Source organism: Myotis yumanensis, unplaced genomic scaffold (assembly GCF_028538775.1).
Source record: "Myotis yumanensis isolate MYYU_CA2020_CCGP unplaced genomic scaffold, mMyoYum1.0.hap1 SCAF_24, whole genome shotgun sequence".
In the NCBI taxonomy this organism is placed as follows: Eukaryota; Metazoa; Chordata; class Mammalia; order Chiroptera; family Vespertilionidae; genus Myotis; species Myotis yumanensis.
In genome coordinates, this window is record NW_027223775.1 from 4725900 (window position 1) to 4741620 (window position 15721).

The window sequence follows — 15721 nt, forward strand, 5'->3', positions numbered from 1 at the left end:
TTCACAGACAAAAAAAGGCTAAGGGAGTTTATAACCACCAAGCCAGCAATGCAAGAAATGCTAAAGGGACTGGTGTAAAAAGAAGAAATAAAAAGCTCAGAAAGAAAACAGCCACACAAAATAAGAAATGGCTACAAACAAGTACCTTTCAATAATAACTTTAAATGTAAACGGACTAAATGCTCCAACCTAAAGACATCGAGTGGCTGAATGGATAAAAAAACATGACCCATACATTTGCTGTCTACAAGAGACCCACCTCAGAAGAAGAGACTCACACAGACTGAAAGTGAAAGGATGAAAAATATCTTTCAGGCAAATGGAAATGAAAAGAAAGCTGGGATAGCAATACTTATACTGGACAAAATAGACCTCAAAGTAGAGACCATAGCAAGAGATAAGGAAGGCCACTTCATAATACTAAAGGGATCAATACAACAAGAAGATATAACCCTGGTAAACATATATGCACCCAATGAAGGAGCACCCAAATACATAAAAAAAAACTCCTGGAAGATATCAAAGGAGAGATCGACACCAATACAATCATAGTGGGGGACTTTAATACACCCCAGACATCACTGGATAAATCCTCTAGACAAAGAATCAGCAAAGAAACAGCAATCCTAAATGATTCACTAGGTCAGATGGACTTAATTGACATTGTCAGAACACTTCACCACAAAGCCATGGAATATACATTCTACTCAAGTGCTCATAAGGCACATTAAAAAATAGACCACATATTGGGTCACAAACAAAGTCTTCCCAAATTCAAGAAGAATGAAATCATACCAAGCATCTTCTCAGACCACGATGGCATAATAATAGAAATTAACTGAAATAAAAACTACCCAATATACTCAAACAATTGGAAGCTGAATAGCATGTTATTAAATATTGATTGGGGTTACCAATGAAATCAAAGAAGAAATTAAAAACATCCTGGACACTAATGATAATGAAAACACAACAATCCAAAACCTATGGGACAATGAAAGCAGTCCTGAGAGGGAAGTTTATAGCTCTACAGGCCTATCTCAAAAAACAAGAAAAAATGGTAGTAAATCATCTAAAACTACAACTCAAAGAATCAGAAAGACAGCAAAAAGAAAAACCCAGAGTGAGCAGAGGGAAGGAAATAATAAAGTTTAGAGCAGAAATAAATGACATAGAGACCAAAAAAACAATACAGAAAATCAATGAAACCAAGAGCTTGTTCTTTGAAAATATAAACAAGGTTGATGAACCTCTAGCCAGGCTCACCAAGAAGCAGAGAGATAGGACCCAAATAAACAAAATCAGAAATGATAGAGGCGAAATAACAACAGACCCCACAGAAATACAAATGATTGTTAATACTATGGACAACTCTACTCCAACAAACTAGACAACCATGAGGAAGTGAACATATTCCTAGAAAAATACAACATTCCAAAACTCAATAAGGAAGAATCTAAAAATATCAAAAGGCCAATAACTATGGAAGAAATTGAAGCAGTCATCAAAAAGCTTCCAGCAAACAAAAGCCCAAGACCAGATGGCTACACAGGGGAGTTGTACCAAACATTCAAGGAAGAACTAAAACCTATCACCTCAGACTACTACAAAAAATTCAAGAGACAGGAGAGCCTAAACTCATTCTATGAAGCCAGCATCACCCTAATACCAAAACCAGGTAAAGACAACACAATGAAAGAGAATTACAGGCCAATATCCCTCATGAACATAGATGCCAAAATCCTCAACAAAATCTTAGCAAATAGAATCCAGCAGTACATCAGAAAGATCATACACTATGAACAAGTAGGATTTATCCCAGGGATGCAAAGATGGTACAATATCCGCAAATCAATAAATGTAATACATCACATAAACAAATTGAAAGAAAAAAAACACATAGTCATACCAATTGATTTTATTTGATAAAATCCAACACCTATTTTTGATAAAAACTGTAAGCAACATGAGAGTAGAAGGATCATACCTCAAATAATAAAAGACATATATGTCAGGCCCACAGCCAACATCATTCTCAATGGACAAAAACTAACACCATTTTTTCTAAGAACAGGAACAAGACAGGGATGCCCACTCTCACCACTCCTGTTCAACATAGTCCTGGAAGTATTAGCCATTGAAATTAGACAAGAAGAAGAAATAAAAGGCATCCAAATTGGAAAAGAGGAAGTAAAACCGTCCTTATTTGCAGATGACATGATATTATACATAGAAAACCCTAAAGACTCCATAAAAAAACTACTAGACTTAATACCTGAATTTGGCAATGTAGCAGGATACAGAATTAATGCCAAGAAATCTATGGCATTTCTATACACCAATAGTGAACTTGCAGAAAGAGAGACTAAAAAAGCAATCCCATTTACTATTGCACCAAAAAAATTAAGCTACCTAGGAATAAACTTAACTAAAGAGGTAAAAGACCTCTACTTAGAAAACTACAGGACGTTGAAAAAAGAGATAGAGGAAAACATAAACAGATGGAAGAACATACCATGTTCTTGGATTGGTAGAATCAACATCATTAAAATGTCCATACTGCCCAAAGCAATCTATAAATTCAATGCACTTCCCATTAAAATACCAACAGCATATTTCACAGATCTAAAACAAACTCTCCAAAAATTCATCTGGAACAAAAAACGAGCCCGAATAGCTGCATCAATCCTGAGAAAGAACAAAGTAGGTGGGATCTCAATACCAGATATCAAGATGTATTACAAAGCCACTGTTCTCAAAACTGCCTGGTACTGGCACAAGAACAGACATATAAATCAATGGAATAGAATAGAGAGCCCAGAAATCGGCCTGAACCAATATGCTCAATTAATATTTCACAAAGGAGGCAAGAACATACAGTGGAGTCAAGATAGTCTCTTCAATAAATGGTGTTGGGAGAATTGGACAGATACATGCAAGAATATGAAACTAGACCACAATCTCACACCATACACAAAAATAAACTCAAAAAGGATAAAGGACTTAAATATACGACGGGAAACCATAAAAATACTAGAAGAATCCAAAGGCAAAAAAATCTCAGACATATGCCGAAGCAATTTCTTCACTGATACAGCTCCTAGGGCAGTTGAAACTAAAGAGAAAATGAACAAATTGGACTACATCAAAATAAAAAGCTTCTGCACAGCAAAAGAAACCATCAACAAAACAACAAGAAAACCCACTTCGTGGGAAAACATATTTGCCAACGTCATATCTGATAAGGGCCTAATCTCCAAAATTTATAGGGAACAGGTACAACTTAACAAAAGGAAGATAAACAATCCAATCAAAAAAATGGGCAAAAGCTCTAACCGGTTTGGCACAGTGGAAAAAATGGGCAAAGGATCTAGAGACACCTTTCAGAAGAGGAAATTCAGAAAGCCAAGAGACATATGAAAACATGCTCAAAGTCACTAATCATCCGAGAGATGCAAATCAAAACAACCGAAGGACTCATATGCATGCATATAAGCATAACCAATGGACAGAAGACACTGGGGGTAGGGAGGCCAGGAGATTGTCAAGGGCGGGGGGAAAAAGGAGACATATGTAATACCCTTTGTAATACTTTAAGCAATAAAACAATTAAGAAAAATTGGCAAAGGACCTAAGTAGACACTTCTCCAAAATGGACATGCAGAAGGCCAACAGGTGTAGTAGAGCTCGGAAAGTATGTCTCAGCTCTGCGGCTGATGCAATGGTGTGAGCACACTCCACCATGACATGCTTCCTCGACACACCAGGAAGTAGCAACACCCGCCTAAACTAACTCCTAGAGCCATGTGCACAGTACCCCAGCCTTTCAGCCATTGGTCGCCTATAGCAAAGTGTGTCCCTCTGATTGGTCGCCTATAGCAACGTGTCTCCCTCTGATTGGTCACCCATAGCAACGTGTCTCCCTCTGATTGGTCCCCTCATGCTATATATACACCTGTAGTTATACACTAAAACATCTGCGTCACTGAACCTGGTCCCCAGAGTCATGCATGCAGACACCCAAGTGCTTTGGGGCTCTCCATCATCCTCACCCCCGAGAGACCCCCTGCTTTAGCTGGCGCCCGAAACTGGGGCCACCGGAATGGCTGGATGGGTGAGTGACCCTCTACAGTAAAATGGGAAACTTTCCCCCTTAGGCGAGAGCGCCACAAGCGCACGCGCTCCACGCCTTACTGTAGAGCAGGCGATTTAAGGTCTCTGAAAAGGAACTCCAATCTCATTGGAAGTATCTATTACAGTCCAATCTGTGGTTAATCGAGGCCCCCATTTGGGATCCCTCCACTTGGGAGAAGGTCTTGAAAAGGATTCGACCCGCTGAGGTCCACGAGGGAAAACCGTTACCCCCTTCTCTGACATTCCGGTCGATAAGGGGGTTGGGGAGCTCCTCCCTGTCACTCACAGAGTAGGGCCGATCAGGGGTTGGGGAACCGCCCCCTGTCACACACAGAGCAGGGCCGATCAGGGGGTTGGGGCACTGCACCCTGTCACACTCAGGGCAGGGCCAATGGAGAGGTTATGGCTCTACCCTGTCACACACAGAGCAGGGTGGATCAGGGGATTGGGGAGCTCCCCCCTATCAGGCACAGAGCAGGGCTGATCAGGGGGTTGGGGCGCCTTCCCCTGTCACGAACAGAGCAGGGCTGATAGGGAGATTGTGGCCCCGCCCCTTGTCACACACAGAGCCGCAATGCGATCAGGGGGTTTGGGCACTGTCCCCTGTCATGCTGATGCCGGTGCTGGGAGCCTCGCTGCTCCGCTGATCCTGGTGCCGGGAGGCATATTACCCTTTTACTATATAGAATAAAGGCCTGGTGCATGGGTGGGGGCTGGCTGGTTTGTTCTGAAGGGTGTCCTGGATCAGGATGGGGGTCCCCACTGGGGTGCTTGGCCAGTCTGGGTGAGGGGCTAAGGGCCGTTTTCAGACTGAAGCTCCCAACCACTCCTTTTTTTCTTTTTCTATTCTGGGCCAGCTTTAGCTCTGAGGCCTCGCTGCTGAAAGCAGGTTTCTGACCTTTACCTTCTGTATTTGATACAATGTTGCAGTCAGGCTGGCTGAAGCCCGGCTGACTGAAAGCCGGTTTCTGGGGTTTTGTTTAGCTTCTATATTTGCAACATAGTTGCTTAGAGTTGCAGCTGAGAGGCCGGCAAGTGAGGTGGGGAACGTTGGAGTCCCCAGTCACTGGAGAAAGCAAGCCTCCCTGTTCACTTCAGTGCATGGCTGCCGGCTGCCATCTTGGCTGACAGTTAATTTGCATAAGGATATGCTGATTAGCCGGCTGCCATCTTGGCTGACAGTTAATTTGCATAAGGATATGCTGATTAGCCAATGGGAAGGGTAGCGGTCATATGCTAATTACCATGTTTCTCTTTTATTAGTGTAGATATAGATATATGTAATTACTAACCTAAGGGGTAATTAACGATGGAATTGGGGGAAAAAATGGCCCAAAAAAACCCGAAATCCTTAAAAAATGGGAAATTAAGGGGAGATAGGGAAGAATGTGTGCAAATTATCAGTAATCACAATGAGTGAAAACTGACTCAGTTAAAATATAAAAACTCTTTACTTGGATTGCTAAAAATTCTCTTGTTACTTATAAAAAAATACATGAATAAGTATACAGAAAAATACACATCATATAGAAACATGATCTAGGAATTGAGAAACCAATTGGAATGAGAGCCAGTGGCATGAAAAAGACCACTGTATTTGCTTTATAAAAGCTATAAAATTGATTATACTAAAACCTCATTGGGGAAAGGAATATTATATACAAAAATACTACATGTACTTATATATCTACATATACATTTGCCCATGTTTTACTTACATATTGTATAAGTACCTGGGGCTCATATAATTATGTTAACAGTTTGCTAAAAATATAAAGTATATGCTTTTAAAAGTCTATACTTATAATAACTAATGAAAAAGTGAAGACATGAATAGTTCTCTCACTGGTCTGAGTATTCCTTGGTAGAATCACAATCCAGTTCCAAAATATATAAACCAAAAATTTCTTCCTTCAGAAGAAATATTCATAAGATCTCAATAAGGATCAAATATTGGGAGCAATCCAACAGGACAATAAGTAAATAATAAAATACTAGCTGCCGCCCTGGCTGATGCGGCTCAGTGGTTGAGCATTGTCCCATGCACCAAGAGGTTGCTGGTTTGATTCTGTTAGGGCATGTGCCCAGGTTGCAAACTGGATCCCCAGTAGGGTGCGTGCAGGAGGCAGCCAATCAATGATTTTCTCATTGATATTTTTCTTTCCCTCTCACTCTCTCTCCCCCTTTCTCTCTCTCTCCCCTTCTTAAATAATTAAAAAAAAATACTAGCAGCCTGGTGCACAAAATTTTTGCACAGGTGTGATCCTAAGGCCTGCCAGGCAATTAAAGTGCAAGCATCTAGCATGCAAGGACAGGTCCCAGCTGACCTCTGGGCTCTGGGCAGCACCTGGGCCTCTGGGCGCCCCCCTCTGCCTGAGTCACAGTGCCCAAGTCCCCATCCCGAGATGAGGTGAGCGCAGCCAGATGCTGCAGGCAGGGGCGCAGCATGTTCTCTTCCACCAGCCTCGCAGACGGGCTCCTGAATGAATCCATGGGGAGCCCGACAAGTCCCCATGGTTCCGGCAGCTGTGGCCCAGCTCACCCAGAAGAGGTCATTGGGGTTCAAGGCAGCATCCTTATAGGTGCTCGGCAGCCGACAACAGGGGCTCCCACAGTGCGCAAGCCCTGGCCTCCTGTGGTAGGGTAGCAGGGGGAGTGAGAGTAAGCTTGGTAGGCAACCCACCCCAGCTCTATACCTGTCACCCTGCTGGGGTCCAACCCCAGCAGGTCTGTGCTAGGGTGAGGGACTGCGGCATGGAAGGGTTACAGAATGTTACAGAATGTGCTAAGGGGAGGAAATGAGACATGAGAAATTGAATGTGCTTGGAGGGAGGGGGGATGTATGAGGAAGAATTGTGTTGCCAGGATATGAGGATTGTGTATGTGCTGGGAGGAGGGACTGATGTATGGAGGGGGGTTGCAGGGTTAGGAACCATGGAAGAAAAATTGCTAGATTGTCTTAGATCAGTCAGGTGTGACTCTGTTTACCCCCCCTTTGTGTTTATGAACTTTCTGTGAATTTCTAAGGTAACAATGTTTTTCTTCTAAGGTAACACTTTTGCTATAAAAATCATAATGCACACTTGCTCTTTGCCACATGCCGCGAGGCTTCCCAGAGGGGGAAGGTACGGGCTGTGGTCAGCTGGCCAGCTTAATAAAAAAGGCTTTCAAATTTAAATTCTGAGTCAGTGGTCTATCTCGTTGAGCCAACCCATAACAGGTCCAGGGGTCCCCAAAGGTGTGGACAGAGTTGGCGATGAAGGAATTACACGGAGACTGGTTTCAGTTCATCAGCATAGTGAGGTTCTCCCTCCAGGATCTCAGCGAAGTTCTGGTTAGGAACTCCAACCAAGTTCTGGTCAGGATCTCCAACCAAGTTCTGGTGCCATGTTCTCTCGCTAGGTTCTCCAGCCAGGTTCTCCAGGTTCTCCAGCCAGGTTCAGTCACCAGGTTCTTTAGCCAGGTTCTATCCAGGTTCTTTTGCCATGTTCTGTCTAGGTTCTCCAGTGAAGTTCTGTAGCCAGGTTCTGTCCAGGATCTTTTGCCATGTTCTCTGGCTAGGTTCTGGTTAGGATCTGATGAGGATCTGATGATTATTGTCTTGTTACATCCGTATTTATACCAGCCGATTTTAATCCTGTCAATTTCTATTATAAAGGTTAGGGCGTTTCTTATCTCTATTCTAGGGAGTAAAGATTATGTAGCTTAACTACCTGCCTGACACTTAATTAAGGGGTTGTATCCCCTCCTCAGGGAAAAATCTCAGGGAAAAATCCCTACCTGGGGAAACAACCTTTCTCAGAGAGGTGACCTTGGTTAAAACACATGGCCCTAAGGAGAGCAAACATATTAAGAACAATATGCTATATATGCCAGGTCCCTTGAAACATATGCTGTGCAGATATTTCTTTCCTGCAGCGACTGTGTCAAGCAGCAAGGATGGACCGGCTTCCGGCATCACCCCTTTTTCACGGTAGCCGGTGGGAGGTCGTAGCCACCTGCCTGGGTGCCATGGGAGGTTATTCGCCATCAGGCAATCAGGGCCTGCCAGACACTGGTCACTGTCTGAGGGGCAATGGGTTGGGGCCAACCCTCAGTCTGGCTCCCTCAGTGCTTGGGAGTTGGGTGGCAGGCCTGCCCCCTGCCCATGCCACCGGTCATCATCTGTAAGACAATTGGCAGGGCAATTGGGCTTCCGACTTGGCCTGGTGCCCTCCGCTCAACTGCTCCACCATCCTGCTGTGGTCCCACTCTCCTAAGGGCTGGCAATGCCTCTACTGCTGTCCGTTTCCAGCGCTGCGTCGCCAACACCTTCCATGTTCCGCACAACCACCTGGTGGTCAGTGCATATCATAGCAAGTGGTCAAACTTGCAGTAAAACAATTTGCATTGTTAGGCTTTTATTATATGGGATTATACTGTATTATATCATGTAGGATTACATAATAGAGAAAAACCTGACAAATTAAAGGTGTAAGCAGGTGGCCAGTGTGTCTCAGTGGTTGAACATTGAACCATGCACTAAGCGCCATTCAATTCCGGTCAGGGCACGTGTCCGGGTTGTGGGCTCAATCCCCAGCAGGGGATGTGCAGGAGACAGCCAATTGATGTCGTTTCCCTCTAATCGATGTTTCTATCTCTGTCTTAGGTTCAAATGTGGTTCAAAGATATTTAACATTATGTTTTATAACTAATAAGGGGATCACATGTGATTCTTTGATGGTTTCAAAATCCTATGACTAATTTCTTTTAATTTCCAAAAAGCAATTCAAAGTACACCAATGTGTTAACAGGGATGGCCATGAATTGTTTTCTTACCTTTTCTTCATTTATATTTTCAAATTTCCATAATCCTATATAATAAAAGTGTAATATGCTAAGTGTCTGACCGTTCATTTGACAGTTTGTTTGACCATTCCACCAGTCACTATGATGCATATTGACCAGCAGGGGGTAGACGCTCCAACCGGTAGGTTAACTTGCTGCTGAGTTCTGGCTTATCGGGACTGAGTGATGTGGGCCTGACATGCCCTGAAGTCCTCCTCGGGTCCTGGGGTCCCTCTCTGGCCCCGACTGGAACTGGATGATATGGGTTGAACACCCTCTGAAGCCCTCCCGTGATCCCACCCTGGCTCGCCAATCTCCTGCAGTCCCTCCCCAACTGCCCAACCTCCCGCAGTCTCTCCCCAGCCAGTCAGCCACTAATTGCTGGCCAGGCCAAGGGGCTCCACTGGCTCATGAAACCATGCATGGGGCCTCTAGTTATGTAGTTTGTACATAACTAGAGGCCCTGTGCACGGATTCGTGCACTGGTGGTGGGTGTGGCCTGTAGGGACTGGCTCGCTGCGGGAGCACTTCTCATCCCAGCCAAGCAGCTGTGGACCTACCCTCTGAGCAGCTGCTCCTGCTGTGGGAGAACACTTGCCACCAGGAGGCAGCTCCTGCATTGAGTGTCTGCCCCATGGAGGTCAGTGCATGTCATAACAACTGGTCGACCATTGTTCTAGTCGTTCTGCCATTTGGTCACTGGGCTTTTATTATATAGGACTAGAGGCCTGGTACAAGAAATTCATGCACAGATAAGGCTCCTAGGCCTGGCCAGCAATCAGGGTTTATCAGGGCTTTCTGGCTGTGAGCCAGGCCACCCTTTCCCGGCTACTGACCGGGGCCTTCCTTCATTCTCTGCCACACCATGGTGGTCAGTGCACTTCATAATGAGTGATGGGTCTCCTGGTCAAACGTCCACAGGGACAATTTGCATATTAGGCTTTTATATACAGAGATACTTCTATTAAAAAACAAAACTGAGAACTAGCCAGTGTTCCACAGTGGTTGGAACATCAGCCCAAGCACCAAAGGGTCATGTTCCATTCCTGGTCAAAGGTGCCTACCTGAGTTGCAGTCTCAGGGCGGGTGTGGAAGGCAACCAACAAATCTCTCTCTTCCTCTCCCTGTCTCTTCCACTCTAAGGATCAGTGGAAGCATTATCCTCTGTGAGTATTAACAAACAAAAAAACAAAACCTGAGCAATCTTTTTTTGTAAAAACAGACTCTACAAGTGCTTTTATACACATACTAGAGGCCCAGTGCACAAAAATTTGTTCACTCGGGGGTTGCCTCAGCCTGGCCTGTGCCCTCTCACTGTCTGGGTCTCCTCGGGGGATGTCCACCTGCTGGCTTAGGCACGATCCCTGGGGGATGGGCCTAAGCTGGCAGTGAGACATGCCTCTGGCAGCCTGGGAGCTCTCGGGGGGTGTCCACTTGCCAGCAGGAGGAGGCCTAAGCTGCAGTCAGACATCCTTAGCACTGCTGAGGAGGCGGGAGAGGCTCCCACCACCACTGCTGTGCTGGCAGCCGTCAGCCTGGCTTGTTGGCTGAGTAGAGCTCACCCTGTGGGAGTGCACTGACCACCAGGAGGCAGCTCCTGCATGGAGTGTCTGCCCCCTTGTGGTCAGTGTGTGTCATAGTGACCAGTCATTCCCAGTTATTCTGCTGTTAGGGTCAGTTTTCATATTACTCGTTTTTATATAGGATAGAGGCCTGGTGCACCGGTGGGGGCCAGCTAATTTGCCCGGAAGGGTGTCCTGGATCAGGGTGGGGGTCCCGCTGGAGTGCCTGGCCAGACTGGGTGAGGGGCTGATGGCTGTCTGCAAGCTGGTCAAGCCCCCCAGTGGGGACCCTCACTGCATGGGGGTGTGACCATCTTGGGTGAAGGGCTGATGGCTGTTTGCAGGCTGGCCATATCCCCTTCAGAGTGGAGGTCCCTACTGGGGTGCCTGCTAGCCTGGATGAGGCGCTGAGGGCCATATTCAGGCTGGCCACACCCCTGGCAACCCAAGCCTCAGCCTGTCCTTTTTTTTCTTTTTTTTTCTGGGATTTATATATCTTCTATAATTGAAACTTTGTAGCATTGAGTGGAGCCAAGTGCCCACCAGGACAGGCAGGAAGCTTGGCTTCCTCCATCACCGGGGCAACCCAAGCCTCCTGCTTGCTCCAGCTCCATGGCCATTACCATCTTTGTGATGGAATGACAGAGTGATGGTTAATTTGCATTTTTTTCTTTTATTAGATAGGATATATAGTAAGATAGTATGTACACCTAAAAAGTGAAAATATCTATATTCTTAAGTCACTACTTTTACTATCTGGACCAACTGTCTCCATAAAGCTTACATTTAGGTCAATCGATATACAAAGTCAACTGCTAACTCTCTTGGCTCTGGCCAAGATGGTAAAACAAATATTATAAAAGGAATAATTCCTCAACAATATATGAAATGGGCTATTTTTTTAATTAAATCTTTATTGTTCAGATTATTACAGTTGTTCCTCTCCCTCCCCCATAGCTCCCCTCCACCCAGTTCCCACCTTACCTTCTGCCCTTACCCCTGCCACTGTCCTCATCCATAGGTGTATGATTTTTGTCCAGTCTCTTCCCGCACCCTCCACACACCTTCTCCCCTGAGAATTGTCAGTCCACTCCCTTTCTATGTCCCTGATTCTTTTATATTCACCAGTTTATTCTATTCATCAATTTATTTATCTTCTTAAAGGATACCTTTCAGCATTTCATATAATACTGGTTTGGTGGTGATGAACTCCTTTAGCTTTTTCTTATCTGTGAAGCTCTTTATCTGACCTTCAATTCTGAATGATAGCTTTGCTGGATAAAGCAATCTTGGTTGTAGGCTCTTGGTATTCATCACTTTGAATATTTCTTGCCACTCTCTTCTGGCCTGCATGGTTTCTGTTGAGAAATCAGCCGACAGTTATATGGGTACTCCCTTGTAGGTAACTAACTGTTTTTCTCTTGCTGCTTTTAAGATTCTCTCTTTGTCTTTTGCTCTTGGCATTTTAATTATGATGTGTCTCGGTGTGGTCCTCTTTAGATTCCTTTTGTTTGGGGTTCTCTGCACATTCTGGACTTGTAAGTCTGTTTCTTTCACCAGGTAGGGGATGTTTTCTGTCATTATTTCTTCAAATAGGTTTTTAATATCTTGCTCTCTCTCTTCTTCTGGCACCCCTATAATTTGGATGTTAGTATGCTTGAAGTTGTCCCAGAGGCTCCTTACACTATCTTCATATTTTTGGATTCTTTTTTCTTGTTGTTTTTCCATTTGGGCGTTTTTTGCTTCTTTGTATTTCAAATCTTTGACTTAATTCTTGGGATCCTCTAGTCTGCTGTTGGGTCTCTGTATAATATTTTTTATTTCAGTCAGTGTATGCTTAATTTCCAGTTGGTCCTTTTTAATATCCTCGAAGGTCTCACTAAATTTATCAGCGGTTTCTAGAAAATTCTTGAAAAACCTCATAACTGTGGTTTTGAACTCTATATCCAGTCGTTTGCTTTCCTCTATTTATTTCATTTGGCACCTGTTTCCTGGTCTCCACATTTTTTATGCTTCCCTGTGTTGGTAGAGTGGTTTGTGTGCTTGGTGTCCTATATGGCCCAGTGGCTTAGCCTCCCCAATTACCCGAGGTAGACACTCTTGGTGCACCCCCTTGTGGGCTTTGTGCACAGTCTTGTTGTAGTTAAGCCTTGATTGTTGTAAGTATCACTGGGAGGAATTGACCTCCAGGCCAATTAGCTGTGAGAATCAGCTGTGGTTATGGTGGGAGAACTTCTGTGCTGGAGACACCTTCTGGGGCAAGACTTGCTTCAGTGGGGCTTTGGTGCTCACTGAGTCTTCCCCCTGAGTGTGCCCCTTATGGATCTGAGAAGTTGTAAACTGGATGGGTACACTGGCTCTTGGATCTCTAAGGAGGTGCTAATCTAGCCTCTTTCTGAGGCTACCCAGCAGAAGCGACGGAGAGATCTTCAGATTCATTCTCTTTGTTTGGAGTTTGGAAGTGCCCAGATGTTACCCAGCTGTGAAGAAATGCAAGCTGCTGTGGGGCCTTGGGCCTTCTTTTGGATGTTCTGGGTCTCTCTGACCAAGCTGCAGTTAGTTAGGTAATTTTAGATTGCAAAGGGCCAGGGCATTCATATGCAAAAGCCTCTGTGCACAGCTTGGGTGGGGTGGAGTCTCAGGGAATCAACAACACGGAGCAAACAGCTATGGCTGATCCTCAGCCCTGCCCTAAGTGGCCCTGGGTCTCACTTTTCCACAGTAATTGCTGCAAGCACCTCTGAGAAAAAGCCGCCCTTGAGTTCTGCCTGCTGCCAGACAGTCCAGTTTCTACCCATATGAGTCTGGGTCCCCAGAGACTCGCCCGGAACTGGAGTTTAGAGCTGTCAGGAGCTTGTGACTCCCTCCCAATTGAAAAAGACACCGGTGTCCTCTGTAGCCAGCTCTTTCCGCACACGCCTCCGCCTCCGTACCTCTGCACTTCCGCACCACACCTCCTCTGAGTCTCAGTGTGCTTTTCTCTTTCCTTCTAGTTGTAGAATTTCCACTCAGCCAGCCTTCCTGTGGTTCGGGATGATGTCCATTTTGTCTTTTAGTTGTTTTTTTTTGAAGTGGTTGTGCGAAGTAGCAATTTCCGGTGTTTACCTATGCTGCCCTCGTGGTTTTTCTGAAATGGGTTATTTTTATTTATTTCTACCATCCAAGTAGTAACCAGGCCTGACTCTGCTTAGCTTCTGAGATTAGACGAGATCGGGCACATTCAGGTGGTATGGCCATAGACTATTTCTTATCCCCAAATAAGGTTGCTGCATACATCAAATTGTTTGGCTCTCCATATGTGCAGAAATATTAATGTGATTAGCTACAACTTGGGACATCTAAATGGGTCTTGGTCTATACAAGAGATTACCTGTATTAATGGATGAAATTAGTGGTTTCTGTATTACCCCATCTATTCCAAAAGATGTATGCAAATGGGTATTTAGCAATGATTATACCTTCCTAGTGCTTTCAAAGTACAAAAATAACTAAGGTGGTCATAGCACTTGTTTTTCTCTATCATGCAGATAACCAGCATTTGGTAATATTCTAATACTTACATTTAAGAAAAGCTGAAGGACCACTGTGGAACCTAACTGAAAATTCCAAGGCATCATAATGTACTTGTGTCTATCGACATCAGGAATGCAAGGACGGAAAAGTGGTGGTAATTGTGATTATCCAAAATTATGGGTTTCTGACAGAACATCAATGGCATTAAATCTTACTTTAAGATTTAATATGTGAAAATAGCACTAAGCGGAGGACTCATGAGGACAGAGGCTTTCAAAATGTGAAAATGACTTTCCTAGCCTTATTCTTAATATGTATTGTCAATCATATTACCTCATCCTCAGGGGACAGGTTTCCTTTGCTACTGCTGACAGGAAAACCACTTCCAAATTATTTGGAATGAATGTCTGCTCCATATTCAACGGTAACGTCTTTCTCAACGCTGCTCAGCAACCTCTAGAATTCCTTTTCCACAAGTTCTGTACGTACCATCTGTAATAATAGACACAGAAAACAATCACACCCACTATACTTCAGCCCATCTCCATGACAGACATCAACCTCTTCCCATCCCATAATCGCATACATGTGCAGGCATGTTGAAGTAGTTGGCCTTGAAGGAATCAGCCATTTCACCAAAGCTCTGTAAAATATACTCCTGAGTAGCCTGCTCAAAGCCAAAGGCTTCAGTGGGCTTTGTACACTCCTAAAATAGAAACTAGTTCAGCAACAGAGAAACAAAAAGCATAGAATCCAAAAGTACAGCTTATATCTCAAGCTGTATCTCCTGGTAAGATAAGTTTCTTACATAACCACAAAAACAGATTCCTACCCCACCCCCTCCCATTATTTGTATAATGTGGATTATAGTTCTCCTTTCCTTAACTACGGATCTATGGATCTATGGATTCTAGTCCTTGTTCTCTTTCTTTTAAAAAAAAATATATTTTATTGATTTTTCACAGAGAGAAGGGACAGGGACAGAGAGTTTTAAACATCGATGAGAGAGAAATATTGACCAGCTGCCTCCTGAACACCCTCTCCTGGGGATGTGCCCGCAACCAAGGTAAATGCCCCCAACTGGAATCGAACCCGGGATCCCTCAGTCCGCAGGCTGACACTCCATCCACTGAGCCAAACCAGCCAGGGCCTTGTTCTCTTTTTTAAGTCTCCACCATCAAACAGCTAGTCTGTCAAACCATTCTTGCTTATCATGTTACTGGCAGGTAATTTTTTTAAATCTTTATTGTTGAAAGTATTATATATGTCTCCTTCACCCCTCTCCCCCATTAACTTCTTCCAGCTCACTCCTATCACACCCCAGGCCCTCCCTACCCCATTGTCTGTGTCCAGAGGTTATGCATATATGCATATAAGTTCATTGGTTGATCTCGACTGACAGCTAATTAATAGCTAACAGAAGTATTTACTTAACTAGGAGGCTGCATTTAAAAATTACCCAAAACTAAATTTAAAACATCTATGTTGAATAGGCCTTACTGCCATGACACACTTTGGACACCTTCAAATCCCTCTGGAAATTTCAGGAAGAGATGGCAATAGGAAGAAGATGTGATAATTGTCATCACAGCCATCACAGAAAAGAAGTTTATCATCTTCATCCCCTTGGGAACACATCTGGCAAACATGTGAATCAATCTACCAGAAAAATAAAATGAAAATAA

At 44.2% G+C, this 15721-nt stretch overlaps 1 pseudogene; it reads right to left on the bottom strand.

Moving 5' to 3' along the window:
• The window catches only part of LOC139000669 (lysine-specific demethylase 5D-like), a 75842-nt pseudogene that overhangs the window by 35186 nt on the left and 24935 nt on the right, over window positions 1–15721 (bottom strand).